A 14515-nucleotide genomic window follows, 5' to 3' on the forward strand; every position below is an offset into this window, starting at 1 on the left:
TTTAAATCAGCAATTGAATAGCATTATATTGATATTTATTGATATTTATTTATTTATTTATTTATCTGTATTATTAATAATCCACCTTTCTCTCTTGCAGTCAGGGTGGATTAGAACCATAGAATCATAGAGTTGGAAGGGACCACCAGGGTCATCTAGACCAACCCCCTGCACAGGAGTCTGATCTGCAGAACCAGGTTTGATTCCCCACTCCTTCACATGAGCGGCGGAGGCTAATCTGGTGAACTGGATTTGTTTCCCCACTCCTACATACAAAGCCAGCTGGATAACCTTGGGCTAGGCACAGCTCTCAGCCCCACCTACCTCACAGGGTGTCTCTTGTGGGGAGGGGAAGGGAAGGTGATTGTAAGTTGGTTTGATACTTAAGTGGCAGAGAAAGTCGGCATATAAAAACCAACTTTTCTTCTTCTTCTTCTTCTTCTTCTTCTTCTTCTTCTTCTTCTTCTCATAGATCTGCCTCTCATCACCACAGAGAAACTGAACCCTACCCACAACTGATTTATTGAGCTAATTAATTATTCTATTTCTAAACTGGATTTCCATTAAAATGCTCTCGGCAGATCACAATAGTAGCATAGAACAAACGTCTAAAACTAATTGAATTATTAGAATCCAAAATTACTTCAAACTAATTTACAGAGTAATCCTAATCAGAGTTACACCTTTCTAAATCCATTGAAATGGGTTTAGAAGGGTGTAATTCTGCTGATTGAAATAATATCCACAAGGGCAGTCTGGAAGGAGTAAATTTTCAAAGATCACTGGAATGCTAAACTTGTGAATTGGGACAGGTGGTTCATTAATCTAGGGGTAATGGGCAGTCATAGCCTTTTAACAACAGAAAACTGCCCAGGTTCAAATACAGATCTCTATCAGCTGAACCTGCCTGGCTTTGGTGATCATAGGCTGCCTAATCTATGCGAAATTAATCGCATAGGTGGAGTTGAAGGGTGGAGTTGAAGACTAGCATAGCTTCAGTTTTAATTCAAAGACAGTGAATGTGATGCCAGAATTGAAGCAGTGTACAGACCCAATATATAGAGGAGGGGGCTTAAGAACTGCTGCAACTTTTCCTGTAGGACTTTTATGTCTGTTGAGATGATGGTGGATGTTTTACAGGATACCACCATCCAAGCATGATGTCCACCATCAACTCCAATGACAGCAGTGTGAACCATCAAACCTTTGTCCTCATTGGCATTCCCGGCATGGAGGAGTGCAACTCTTGGATGGCCTTAGCTCTCTGCCTGCTCTACGTCCTAACTCTCTTCGGAAATTTTGTGATCCTCTTTGTCATCAAGACAGAGCGAAGCCTCCATGAGCCCATGTACTCTTCCTCTCCATCCTCACCTGCTCGGATCTGGGCCTCTCACTGTCCACCATGCCAACGATGCTGGCCATCTACTGGTTTGACTCCAGAAGAATCTCATTCAATGCCTGCATCACTCAGATGTTCTTCATTCACACGTTTGGAGTGGTAGAGTCGGGCATCCTTGTGGCGATGGCTTTTTTTTTTTTTTTATAAATATTTTTATTGATTTCTGATATTAAATGGGGATACAGGAAAGGAAAAAGGGTAAGGGAGATTATTAACAAAAGGAAAATACATGTTTTTACCCCCTTAACAGGATTCAAATAGTCAACGTTTTTTAACATGTCATACTTTGTCTCCTTTATTTTCATAACGTCTAAGTAAAATTAGAAAAAAGAAAAGAGCAGAAATTTTTTTTTTATCGTTGTTTTATGGTTTGAATAAATTTGTAGAAACTGTGCCATTTGTCTTTATTTGAATTTTAGGTATCTGGTTGTAGAAGTTCTGTTAGATGCGCCATTGTTATGAATTCATATGCTTTATCAATCCAGAGTTCAATTTTTGGTATTTTTTCTGTTTTCCACAGTGAGGCTAGGACTATTCTTGCCGCTGTTATTAGATATTTTAATATAATCTGATGATCTTTACTGCATTCGACTGGTACTTTAGGGTCATATATAATAGGTTGGCCAATTATAGTTTCTATATTCTTATGGATTTTTTTCCAAAATTTTTGGACTGATGTACATGTCCACCAACAGTGATAAAAAGTGCCTCTAGCTTTCCCACACTTCCAACACAAGCCTGATGTTGAGCTGTTCATGTTCTGGATGTCGCTCGGCGTTATGTACCACCTGTGTAACATTTTCAGCCAGTTTTCTTGAATTCCTTGGCATAGAGTAAATTTAAGGTTGGCACGGAATAGTTGTTCCCATTCGTCCGTTGTTATGATCTCTTTGAGATTTTCCATCCATTTGATTTGGCAAGATTTTATTTGTTCGTCTTCCGTGTCATATGTCAGCAACAATCGATAGATTTTGCCTAAAAGGTGATCTGTTGGCTTACTTATCAGCTGTTCGAAATCTGTTTTACCTTGTAAGACTCCCCGCGTCCAACAATCTTCTTTAAATCTTGAGATTAGTTGGTAATATATCAGCCAAGACATCTGCAGGCAATCATTTTGTAACTCAGTTAGTGTCTTGAGAGAGCCATCTGTTTTTATCAAGTCCTGATATCGTATTGTCCCATACGTTTTTCTATCAGTTACAGAGCCATAAACATTAAAAGGCGCCATCAATAGTGATCTTTCAAAAGTCAATCTGGGTTTCAATTTTCGCCACACTGCTATCATATTTTCTACTGTTGGATGGCCTCCCATTTTTTCTAGGCACGTCTTCCAGTTTTTTCCCCATAGTAAATGATGTACTCCACCTTGTAGATTTGCCAGTTCTAATTTAGTAGTTCTTTCGTTAGTTTGCAAAATCCAGTCTTTGATCCATACCAAGGTCGCTGCTTGATGATATATAGTTAGGTTTGGAAGGGACATACCTCCTCTTTTCTTTGCATCTGTCATAATTTTAAATTTTATTCTTGGACGTTTTTTGTCCCAAACAAATCTATTAATTTTCTGTTGCCAGGATTTTAATGTCTTATCTGGCACTTTAATGGGGATTGTTTGAAATAGAAAATTAAATCTTGGCAGTACATTTAATTTAGTTAGGGATATTCTGCCCAACCAGGAGATTTTTAGTTTAGTCCAAGTTTGAAGTTCACATTCAATCTTATTCCAGACTGTTTGATAATTATAGTTGTATAGGTCCTGAGATTTTTTTGGAAAGGTTATTCCCAGATATTTTATTGGTTTGGTTGATACTGTAAATCCTGAAGTGTTATTTCTGATTCTTCTTCTTTTGTTAGGTGTTCTAAGAAGATTTTTGTTTTAGTCTTGTTAAGTTTGTAACCCGCCAATTGTCCATAGACCTGGATATCGCTCATAAGTTCTTTAATGCTAGAGTTTGGTTGCGAGATTGTGAGCAAAACATCATCAGCGTATGCTCTGATTTTAAATTCTTCTCCTTGTACACTTAGGCCAGTTATTTTCTGATTTGTTCTAATTTTATTTGCCAGCACTTCTAATGTTAGATTAAATAACAAGGGTGATAGAGGACATCCTTGTCTCGTTCCTTTTTCAATATTAATATCTTTGGTCAGGGTGCCGTTTATTATAAGTTTCGCTTGTTGATCCGTATATATACTAGATATCCAGTTAAGTAAATTACCGTCGTGTCCTATACTGTGGGTCACCTGTCTTATAAAGTCCCATGAAATATTGTTGAAGGCTTTCTCTGCATCCACGAAAATAAAGGCCATTTTCTCTTTTCTATATTTCACAAGCTCCCGCGCGTTAATCAAAAACCTGATGTTGTCCGCCATATAACGTTTTGGTATAAAGCCTGTCTGATCTGGATTTATCAATGTTTCTACGTGAGCTAACAGTCTTTGTGTAATTATTGTTGTGAATATTTTATAGTCTGTGTTAAGCAATGAGATTGGCCTATATGAGGAGGGTAGAGTTGGATCCATTCCTTCTTTAGGAATAAGCGTTATGTATGCTTCTTTCCAAGAGTCTGGTACCTTCTTTTTCTTGTATATTTCATTCATTACTTTCACTAACATTGGAGCCACTTCTTCCGTGAATGATTTATAATATATAGCCGTAAAGCCGTCTGGCCCTGGCGTCTTTCCACTCTTCAGCTTTTTAATTGCCTGTTTCACTTCTTCTATAGTGATTTCTTGGTTTAAACAGGCTATATCTTCCTTGGAAAGATAGTTCAGATGATTTTGTTGAATGTAAGTTTTTATTTCCTCCATTTGTTCGTTTTGCTCGTTTTTTTTATAAAGTTCCTTAAAGTATTCTAGGAAGCACTGCGCTATTTCATCTTCCTTGTGTGTTATCTGCCCCTTCAGTCTTGCCGCGTGAATTGTTCTTTTCTGTTTTTCCGTTTTGACCATAGCTGCCAGGTACTTGCCCGGTTTATTTGCGTGTGCAAAATGTCTTTGCTTTATAAATTTTAATTTTTTTGCCATTTCCTCTGTGTAGACAAGATCAATTTCGTGTCTGATTTTTTTAAGTTTTCTCAGAATTTTTTTGCTATTTGTTCGCTGGTGGATTTTTTCTAACCGAGCAAGATTGGTTTGAAGATCTGTCATATGTTTTTCCCGCTCTTTTTTATTTTTTGAACTTAATGAAATATAGATACCTCTCATGTAAGCCTTTGAACAGTCCCAAATTATTGCTTGGCTCATTCCTTGCGTTTCATTTCTCTGTAGAAATTCCCTGAGTTCTTCACGACCTATGTTAAGATCTTTCTCTTTGTTGAGTAATACATCATTTAGCCTCCATCTGAATATTTTCTTCTTTTGATGCTGCCATTTTATTGTTATTGGGTTGTGGTCTGACAGAATCCGAGGTAGTATTTTGATATATTCTAGATTTTTCATTAAGGTAGTCGACGTCCAGCACATATCAATTCTGGAAAAGGTTCTGTGTCTATCTGAATAGAATGTGTAGTCTTTGATATTAGGATTTTTAATTCTCCAAATGTCCAACAGATTGAGGCGTTGCATATCTAGTTTTACATTTTTGGGAAGCTTGCCACTTTTTTGGTTTTTTGATCTATCCAATTTGGCATCTAGAACTCCATTCATGTCCCCGATGATGATGATCTCATATTCCACTTGTTCTTCCAGTGTTGAAAAGAGTTCCGTAAAATTTTTTCCCTTTGATGTCGATGGCGCATATATAGAAGTTAATATTTTTATTTCCCCTGTTGGAAATTGCAATTTAAGTGTTAACTGTCTGCCCTTGGTGTCCTTTATAGTTTCCAAGACTTTAATAGCTGGATCTGTAATATATATTGCAACGCCCCTTTTTTTTTCTAGCGCTGACGATGTGTACACTGTACCAAGTCGTTTATTATTTAACAAGTAATTGTATTTTCTTTTTATATGTGTTTCTTGCAGACATATTATATTCGCTTTGTATTTAGAAAGCGCGTGAAAGGTTTTATTTCTTTTTTGTGGTGTGTTCAAGCCATTTATATTAATAGATATTATTTCTAAGCCATCCGTCATGTTGTGTTCTATTTGTAGGCTGCCGCCTCGTCCAATAGGCTTTCTTGGTCTGTCGCTGAGTGTCTCTTTTTGTTCCGTGGCGAATTTGTTCCATCAGTTCTACTGTCTTTTCCTTTGGTCTTTGTTTTGATTTCATCCTCTAAATCATAAGCTTCGTCTATTGTTCGTATTAGGACCCTGCCCGAGGGGAGTTGAACACTTAAGAAGTATGGGCCCACCCACCTATATCTTATCTCCCGTTCACATAATAGCTTACGTAGAGAGTCGAGTTCACGCCTTCTTTTCCTTACTGAGAAGGGTAGGTCCGGAAAGATCTGTATTTCTTTACCTTTATATACTAGTGGGTCAGCTCTGTGTTTATTCAATATGTCCTCTTTTATTCGTTTATCCGTAAATTTTATAAGAATTTCCCTTGGCAGTTTGTTTAAGGTTGCGTATTTAGAGTTGACTCTATAAATTTCCCTGATATCCACGGCTTCTTCATCGATCTCAAGATAGGTAGCGAGCAGCTGGGTCATAGTTTCTTCCAGACTTTCTTTTTTTTTTTTTTAATAAATTTTTTTATTGCATTTTTATAATAAATCAAAACAAAAAAAAAGTATACATGTAAAAAGAAAAGAAAAGAAAAAATGCATATACATATATAGAGCGTAAATTTCTATTATACATTGTTATTCATATAAAAATAAATATTACGCCCTAGGTCAAAAACCCTCCCCCCACCACTGTGCCCATCACCAATGGACTTCCGATGAGGTGTCATGACAAAGATTAATAAATCACATTGTTATAGATTAGTTAAAATCACTTTATACTATAATTCGTTAACTAAATTCTTAAGATCCTTTTTTGCCGATTTATCCCAATATGCAGTGGCCTTTGACCATGTAATTTTAAATTCCTCCATGTCTTTACCATGTAAAGATGCTGTAATTTTGGCCATCCGCATATACATCCATAATTTCTCTCTCCATTCTTTAATTAAAGGTTTATTTGTTTGCTTCCATTTTTTAGCAATTGTAATCCTTGCAGCTGCAAAACTATATTGACATATGACTCTGTCAGCTTTATCCAATTCTTTTTTTGGAATGCCCAATAAGCAAAAGGCGGGATCTCTCTTAATTTTTATTTTAATCAAATTATTAGTCTCATTCAAAACTAATTGCCAAAATCTCCTAATTTTTTTACAATACCACCAGCTATGCATAAATGTGCCTATATCGGTACCACATTTCCAGCAAAAAGCTTTATAATCTTTTTTCATTTTATTTAATAATGCTGGAGTTATGTACCATCTATAAAACATTTTATATAAGTTTTCTCTTATTTCATTCGAGATTGTAAACCTAAATTCATTTTTCCATAATTTTTCCCAAATCTCCATCTCTATATTATATCCTAAGTCTCTCATCCATTTCAGCATAACTGGTTTGACCCTTTCCTGTTCTAATTTCATTTCTATAAGTACTTTATAAATCCTTCCTATCAAACCTTTATTACCCTTTGATAATATTATCTCAAGTTTAGATTTGGATCGGTTAAATCCCAATCTATTATCCTTAACAAAAATATCTTTTAATTTATAATACATAAACCAATCTTTTATCTGTAGTTCTTCACGTGTTTTCAAAACCAATATCCCATCTCTGTAATCTATCATTTCTCTATAAATATCACAGTCCAAATTTAAATGTGCACCTCTTCTAATAAATGCTTCTATAGGATTTAACCACCCAGGGGTTTTACTTTCTAAAGCATCTTTATATTTATTCCATATCTGTAATAAATTTTTCCTTATAATATGAGAATTGAATTCTTTATTCACCTTCTGTTTTTCATACCATAAATAAGCATGCCACCCGAACCTTAGCTTATATCCTTCTAGTTCTAATAACTTTGGATTCTCTAAGAGGATCCAATTTTTGATCCAGGTAAAGCAGGCCGCATGGTAGTACATTTTTAAATCTGGTAAACCCAAACCTCCCGTTTCCTTCAATTCTATTAAATTATTATATGCTATCCTATGTTTTTCTTTACCCCAAAGAAATCTCATAACATCTTTTTTCCAATCTTCAAATATGTGTGCACCTGTCACTATTGGTAAATTTTGGAACAAAAAAAGCATTTTGGGTAATAGCATCATTTTAATTACTGCTATTCTTCCCCATAATGATAGGGGTACTTTTTCCCAATTTATCAAGTCTTTTTTTATTTGTTTCCATTGGTTTACATAATTATCCTGAAATAGATTGAGATTATTATTCGATATCCATATACCCAAATATTTAACTTTATTTTCAATGTTGAGTCCCGTCTTTTTACTTAATATTTGTTGCTGTACACGAGTCATATTTTTCACTAAGATTTTTGTTTTAGCTTTATTAATTTTAAAACCTGAAAGCTTTCCATAAACCTCCAAAATGTTATTCCATCTATCAAACTGTTCAATTGGATCAGTCAAAAAACATACTAAATCATCAGCATATGCTTAAGTTTATAATGATTTCTCCCTATTCGTACCCCTACTACATCATTAGACTTTCTAAAATTATTCAATAATATCTCTAAAACTAAAATAAAAAGTAAAGGGGAAAGAGGACAACCCTGTCTGGTTCCCCTTTGAATTTCAATCTTTGGTGATAATACTCCGTTTACAATCAAATTAGCTGTTTGTTGTGTATATATACCTTTTATAGCAGTTTTAAAACTCTCACCAAAATCCATAAACTCCAATACCTTAATCATAAACTGCCAATTAACATTATCAAAAGCTTTTTCAGCATCCAAAAATATCAAGGCTATTGGTGTTGTGTCTTGTTCCGCATATTCTAAAAGATCTATTACCACCCTTACATTCTGACTAATCAACCTCCCGGGTAAAAATCCAGCCTGATCATCATATATTAATTGATTCAATACTCTTTTTAACCTATTAGCTAAAATTGCTACATATAATTTATAATCAATGTTTAATAATGAAATCGGTCTATAATTTTTAACTTCCAAAATATCAGAGTTAACCTTTGGTATTAATGCTATGTTTGCTTGTTTCCATGTTTGAGGGATAGTACCTTTTGTCATGCCTATATTCATCACTTCCAGAAGATAAGGAATTAATTGCTCTTTAAATGTTTTATAATAATATGCTGTAAAGCCATTTGGTCCAGGGGACTTATTGAGTTTACTTTTACTTATTGCTTGTTCCAGTTCCTCCGTAGATATTGGAGAATCTAAGAATTCTTTATTTTCAATTGTTATTTTCCCCCAGACCGATTTAGTAAGATAGGCTTCCATCTCTATCTCTGAAACTAAATTTTTTTTGTATAAATCTGTATAAAATTTCAAACGTATCAACTATCTCCTCTTTAATTCTTGTTATCTTACCATTCCTTCTAATCTGGGTTATTGGAATTTTTTTCCTTTTTGTTTAAGTTGCCAAGCTAACATTTTACCCGGTTTATTCGCGTGTTCAAAAAATCTTTGTTTGTTATATATAACTTTTCTTTCAATCTCTTCAGCAATTAAAAATTCATATTGTTGTTGCCAATTTCTAATCTTATTTTGTTGTTCCTGTTTAGCCCCTTTATCCTGCATTCTAGATAAATATCGTTCCGCCTGTTTTATTTCATCTAATATACATTTTTTCCTTTTCTCCCTTTCCCTATAATATCTTGTATTTTGTTGAATCAAATGTCCCCTAATTACTGCCTTACTGGCATCCCAAACTATATCTTCACTGGTACCTTTATTTATATTTTCTTTAAAATAATTGGATATTTCCACCTTCAATTTGTTAACTATTTTATTATTTTTTAAAAGAAAATCATGAATTCTCCAGGGCTTGTAACCTCTATTTTCCATTTTAATTTTAACTAAAACCGCATTATGATCTGATAACACCCTAGGCAAAATCTCTGAGTTCTCTGATTTCTCTACCAGACCCTTTGACATCCATATCATATCTATCCTGGAATACGTAAGATGTCTCTGTGAAAAAAAGGTATATCCCTTCTTGTTACCATGTGTCAACCTCCAGACATCAAACATATCCCACTGATCTATAAGGGCATCAAAATTCCCTGGTAATTTTCCTTCATTAACTGCTTTTTTCTTTTTCCCTGATCTGTCAATCTTAGGTACCTTAACTCCATTAAAATCCCCCATCCAAATCAATTTTTCAGTAGCATGTTCAGCTAATAGTGATGCTAATTTTTCATAAAAAGACCTTTGATTTATATTAGGTGCATATATTCCCATGAGCAATATTCTTTGAAAACCATACATTACTTCCAGCATCAAAACTCTTCCCTCTATATCTTGATAAATAACTTTTGGTTGCAATGAAACAGGTATATACATAGCTATTCCATTGGTTTTCTTACTATCATTACATGCTGTAAATAGGGTACCCAACCTTGTTTGTTCCAACCTAAATGCATCCTTTGGGAGTATATGTGTTTCCTGTAAACAAATAATGTTAGCATTAGTTTTTTGTAGATGATGAAATATTTTCCTCCTTTTGTTGGGAGAATTCAATCCATTCACATTCCAAGATAAAACCTGTAACATATCAAATTTCAATTAGATCCCATATATTTCCACAATCAATTTCAACATGCTTGCCACCTACTACTGCCACCCCCCCTACCCCCCATATTTCTGTTCAGCCTTCTGTATCTTCAATTGAAGAGTCCTCTGATGTTGCTGGGATGTCTCCACCTCCAGAAGCCTCAGATGCCTTTTCTTCCTCTGTGGATTCTCTGGTTGGAACTTGTTTAGCTGATTTGGAAGGTTTAACCAGATCAGTGTCATATCTTCTCAAAAACTGGTCTGCCTTATCAACTTCTGTAAACTTGAACCTTTTAGCCTTGAAAATAAAAGACAGGCCCTGCGGGAATTCCCATCTAAATTGTATTCCACTGAGTCTTAAGCGTTGAGCAATCTCCATAAAATCCTTCCTTTTCCTCAGCAATCTTGCAGGTATTTCTTTCATCAGTCTCAAAGGCTCATCCCCAATCTTCAATGGTGTCTTGTAGTGAGTATTAAGTATTAGGTCTCTGTGACTTCTAGAAAACAATTGAAGCAGGCAATCCCTCGGTACTTTATTCCTTGTTGCATATGCTGAGTTTATTCTATACGCTGTCACTATCATCCCTGCAATAACTTCTTCAGATTCTTGTAAGAAATCCATCAAAAGAGCTGTCAGGTATCCACGTAGGTCCCGATCCTCAATTTTCTCTCTCAAACCACGTATACGTAGGGAAGATTCCTTTATCTTAAGCTCAACCATCGCCAGTTGATCATTTTGCCCCTCCTCTCTGTCAACTACGGATGCTAATGACATCTCCAAGGTATCCACCTTCTTCTTGATTTCTTTAGTCTCCTGTGTATTTTTTTTGAGCTTGGTTTCAACCTTATCTTGTCTGACAGCCAGAGATGAAATTGTATCCTGCAAAGCAGCTATTGCAGCTGAATTCTGAGACGTGGTAACTGTATTCTGGGATAATTCCTGCTTCATTTCTGTAACGTCCTGGTGAGTCTTGGTTAACAGTTCAAACACAGAGTTCAAAGTCACTTCAGGTTTAACATCAGGTTTAGTTTTTAAGGGCATCTTGGTGCTAATAGATGTTGTTGCTGTTGGAGAAGTCGTCTGTTTGGATATTTGAGCTATTTGAGTTACAGAGGACCGTCTAAGAGGAGGCTGTACCACCAACTTTGTATCCTTAAGTATATCTTTAGTATGCTTCTCAGCCATTGATAGGCTAGGGGGAAAAAAACAGCTAGCAATTGTAATCCAGAGGAGAGTGGGGGGGGCAGAGAGTTCTTTTTAGATCATTGTAAAACTCATTCAGATGGAAAAAATCAGTTAGGAGAAACAATCACTATGACCACTGAGATATTTTATGCCATGTCACTTGATTATTCTCCAACTTCTTTCCTTTGAGCCAAAGATCTTGTTTGCAAAAAAGTTTTTCTTTTAAGTGCGTCACTCAACTGGCAAAAAGCCAAAAGACAAAAAAACAGAGCGTAACTGAATTATAGATAGTTCAGAGTTGTCTCTTAGCAAAAAAAAAATACTGCCACACACCCCAAATTAGTGCTCCACAAATCAGTAACCTTTATTTAATCCAATTTAAAAGAAAGAAAAAATCGGGTCCCACCTCGCTCTCTCCTGCCGTCTCTTGAAGATGGCGCCGGCTCTTCAGTGAAGTCTGCCAGAGCAACCGCCGCCGATTTCTCGGCGGCTATCGCTCCCATGGCAGTTCCACCACCGGCGCCCGAGTCCACATCCCCTCTTCCACCGAGGGGTGCCACTTGCCGGTTCTTAACGGGGCTGTTTGTATGCCCCAAGGCAGCGAACGGCAGGAGCGCGGCTTCGCGCTTGCAACGGGGGGGGGGGGTCGCCCGACCCGGAAGTCTTCCAGACTTTCTTGAGGCATGTCTTCTGACACTTTTTGGAAACGCAAGTTGTTCTCACTTATTTGCATTTCCGTTGTGGCTAATCTGTTTTCTGTTTCTTCTGTCCAAACTTTATATTGCTGTTGTGTCCTTTCTGTCTTTATTTGTCTTGTTTTGAGTTTTTTGATGTCTTCTCTGTTATCCAGTATGTCCTTAGCGTTTTCCTCTATTTTTTGTTGAATGTCCTGGAGTCCGGTCACCAATTCCTGTTTGACTGTCTTTACTTCCGTCTGTACTGTCCGTACATCTGTTCTGACCGAGTTACATTCCTTGGTCAACCTTTCTAATTCTTTATTTATCTTGTCCATTTTACTGTTTATTTGGTCTACTTTTGCTTCTAGTCTTTGTTCTGTTCCAGTTAACTGAGTTGTCAGAGCCGTCAATTGGACCACCAGTTTGTCCAGAGCCTTCTCCATATTAGCCTCTGCTTTGCTAGATCTGTTCTGTTGAGGTTGGAGGCTTATAGATTCTTCTGCGCTGTCAACCTCTTCTTCCTTCTTCTCTTCTTCCAAGTGTTTCCTTGGGGTCAAATTATTAGCTTTATCTGTTTTTCTGTTTTTTTTTCATTAGATTGTATCTATATATTTTTCTTCTGGTTTGTAATTCTGTATAGTTACCAGACATGCACAACTATAGAGGGTAAGAATTAATGGCTTTTGTTTGTTTGTTTGTTTGTTTAGATGCTAATCAGTCTTGTTTAAATATTCAAGTATTCAAATCAGATCACTTATATAACAATTAATTGCTTAAAACCACATTGATTTTAACACATACAGCTGGGTATTTTAGATCATTAATTATTAAATTATTAATTGTTTGTATAAATTAGGCTCATTAGAATTCAATAAGTTCATACATATCCTTAGTTATCACCAAAGTATTTAGTTATTTATAACACTTCCTTTCGCCTTTAATTTATATTCTATATTGCAGCAGAAACCCCAATTGACAGTGGTTTCTTCTTTCCCCCCCCTATTTAGGATTGTTAGGGCTAAATGCTGAGTATTCTGGGAGTTGTAGTCTTTAGCAGGGCCGGTTAACGTCACTGGAACTGCTGCAAATTAATCTTGCCTGCGCCACTAGTTTCTGCCTCCTCGGGAGTCAGCGGGGGCTTTTGTACTCCAGGGACCTTCCTCTCGAGTCGTTGCCGTCCCGTTTGCCTTCCAGCCCTCTCTGTCCGGAGTTTACTGTCCCCCCTTTCTAGACCTCCAGTTTTTTGGGGGTAGCTTTCATCACCCGACGTCGCCGTCCTGGTTTTCTCCTGCTTCTCCGCGCCGCCTCGCCCGTCCTCGGCCAGCTGCCTTCCTTCGTCAGCCAGCTGCCGCCGCCGTCACCAGCCACACCACTGGTCTCCCCGCTGCCGCGGCCAGTCTTGTCGCCAGTCCTCGGCGCCCTCTTCCTCCCCGGGGGGCTGCACCGCCGTTCTCACCCCACCAGACAGTTCCAAAAGACCATCCAAAGACAGCCGGTAAAGAAAGAGGGGGGGGGAAATAGGAGTTAGTGAAGCTCTTATCAGTCAATAACCTGATTGTATTATTTTCTTTTATACCGAAGGCTAAGGGGGTAATATTCGAAATAGAAAGGAAAGGGAAGGGGAAGGGTTGGGGGGGGGGTAGTCAGTTGGGAGGTCGGAGCTTTGTAGGACTTGCCTGAAATTCGCCTGCTGGTACGTCCAAAACCCCTTTTTTTGGGGTGGCGACGTTCCTCCTCTCGTTGAGAGTTGAGATTCAGAAATAATTTCTAACTCAGGGCTAAAAGTATTGAGTTTTTAGCCACAGCACAGGTAATTTTCACTCCCGCTCCCGAAGGTGCGGTCACTCCGCCATCTTGCCCAACCGGATCTCTGTGGCGATGGCTTTTGACCACTTCATTGCCATATGCGACCCCCTGAGATACAGCTCTCTCCTCCAAAATTCAGTAATTGGAAAAATTGGACTAGCTGTCTTGGCCAGAGGTTTCTGTGTCTGCCTCCCTGTCCCCTTCCTTATTAAACGGCTACCCTTCTGCCGCTCCAATGTGCTCTCTCACTCATACTGCCTCCATCAGGATGCAATGAAGTTGGCCTGTGCAGACACAAGAGTAAACGTGTTGTATGGACTGATTATAGTCATTTGTACCTTGGGATTGGATGCTGTGGTCATTCTTTTCTCATACCTCCTCATTCTGAGAACCATTATGAGGATTGCTTCCCACACAGAGCGCCTGAAGGCTCTCAACACTTGTGTCTCCCACGTGTGCGCCATCTTGATTTTCTATGTTCCCCTGATAGGCATCACGGTAGTACACCGATTTGCAAGACACCTCTCTCCCATTGTTCACATGATGATGGCCAACATTTACATTGTGGTCCAACCCGTTCTTAATCCCATTGTGTACAGTGTGAAAACTCAACAGATTCGACAAAGGATTCGCAAAATGTTCCAGCAAAAGAAAATAAGAGGTTGACATTTCTCCATTGCAGAAACTGTGATAAAGGGAAATCAGGATAATAAATTGCAATGAAAGCAAAGACTAAAAAGAGAAAAACAAGAATTTCAATAACATCTCCCTATGAAGTGGAAAATGAATGAAGTTCACCATAGATTTTAA

The 14515-nt window shown here is 37.4% G+C and overlaps 1 pseudogene; it reads left to right on the forward strand.

Annotated features, from left to right (window-relative positions):
* Positions 1 to 1157: 1157 nt before the first annotated feature.
* Positions 1158 to 14371, forward strand: LOC130485222 (olfactory receptor 51H1-like; annotated as a pseudogene).
* Positions 14372 to 14515: the final 144 nt, after the last annotated feature.

Source organism: Euleptes europaea, chromosome 12 (genome assembly GCF_029931775.1).
Source record: "Euleptes europaea isolate rEulEur1 chromosome 12, rEulEur1.hap1, whole genome shotgun sequence".
NCBI classification, from domain to species: domain Eukaryota; kingdom Metazoa; phylum Chordata; class Lepidosauria; order Squamata; family Sphaerodactylidae; genus Euleptes; species Euleptes europaea.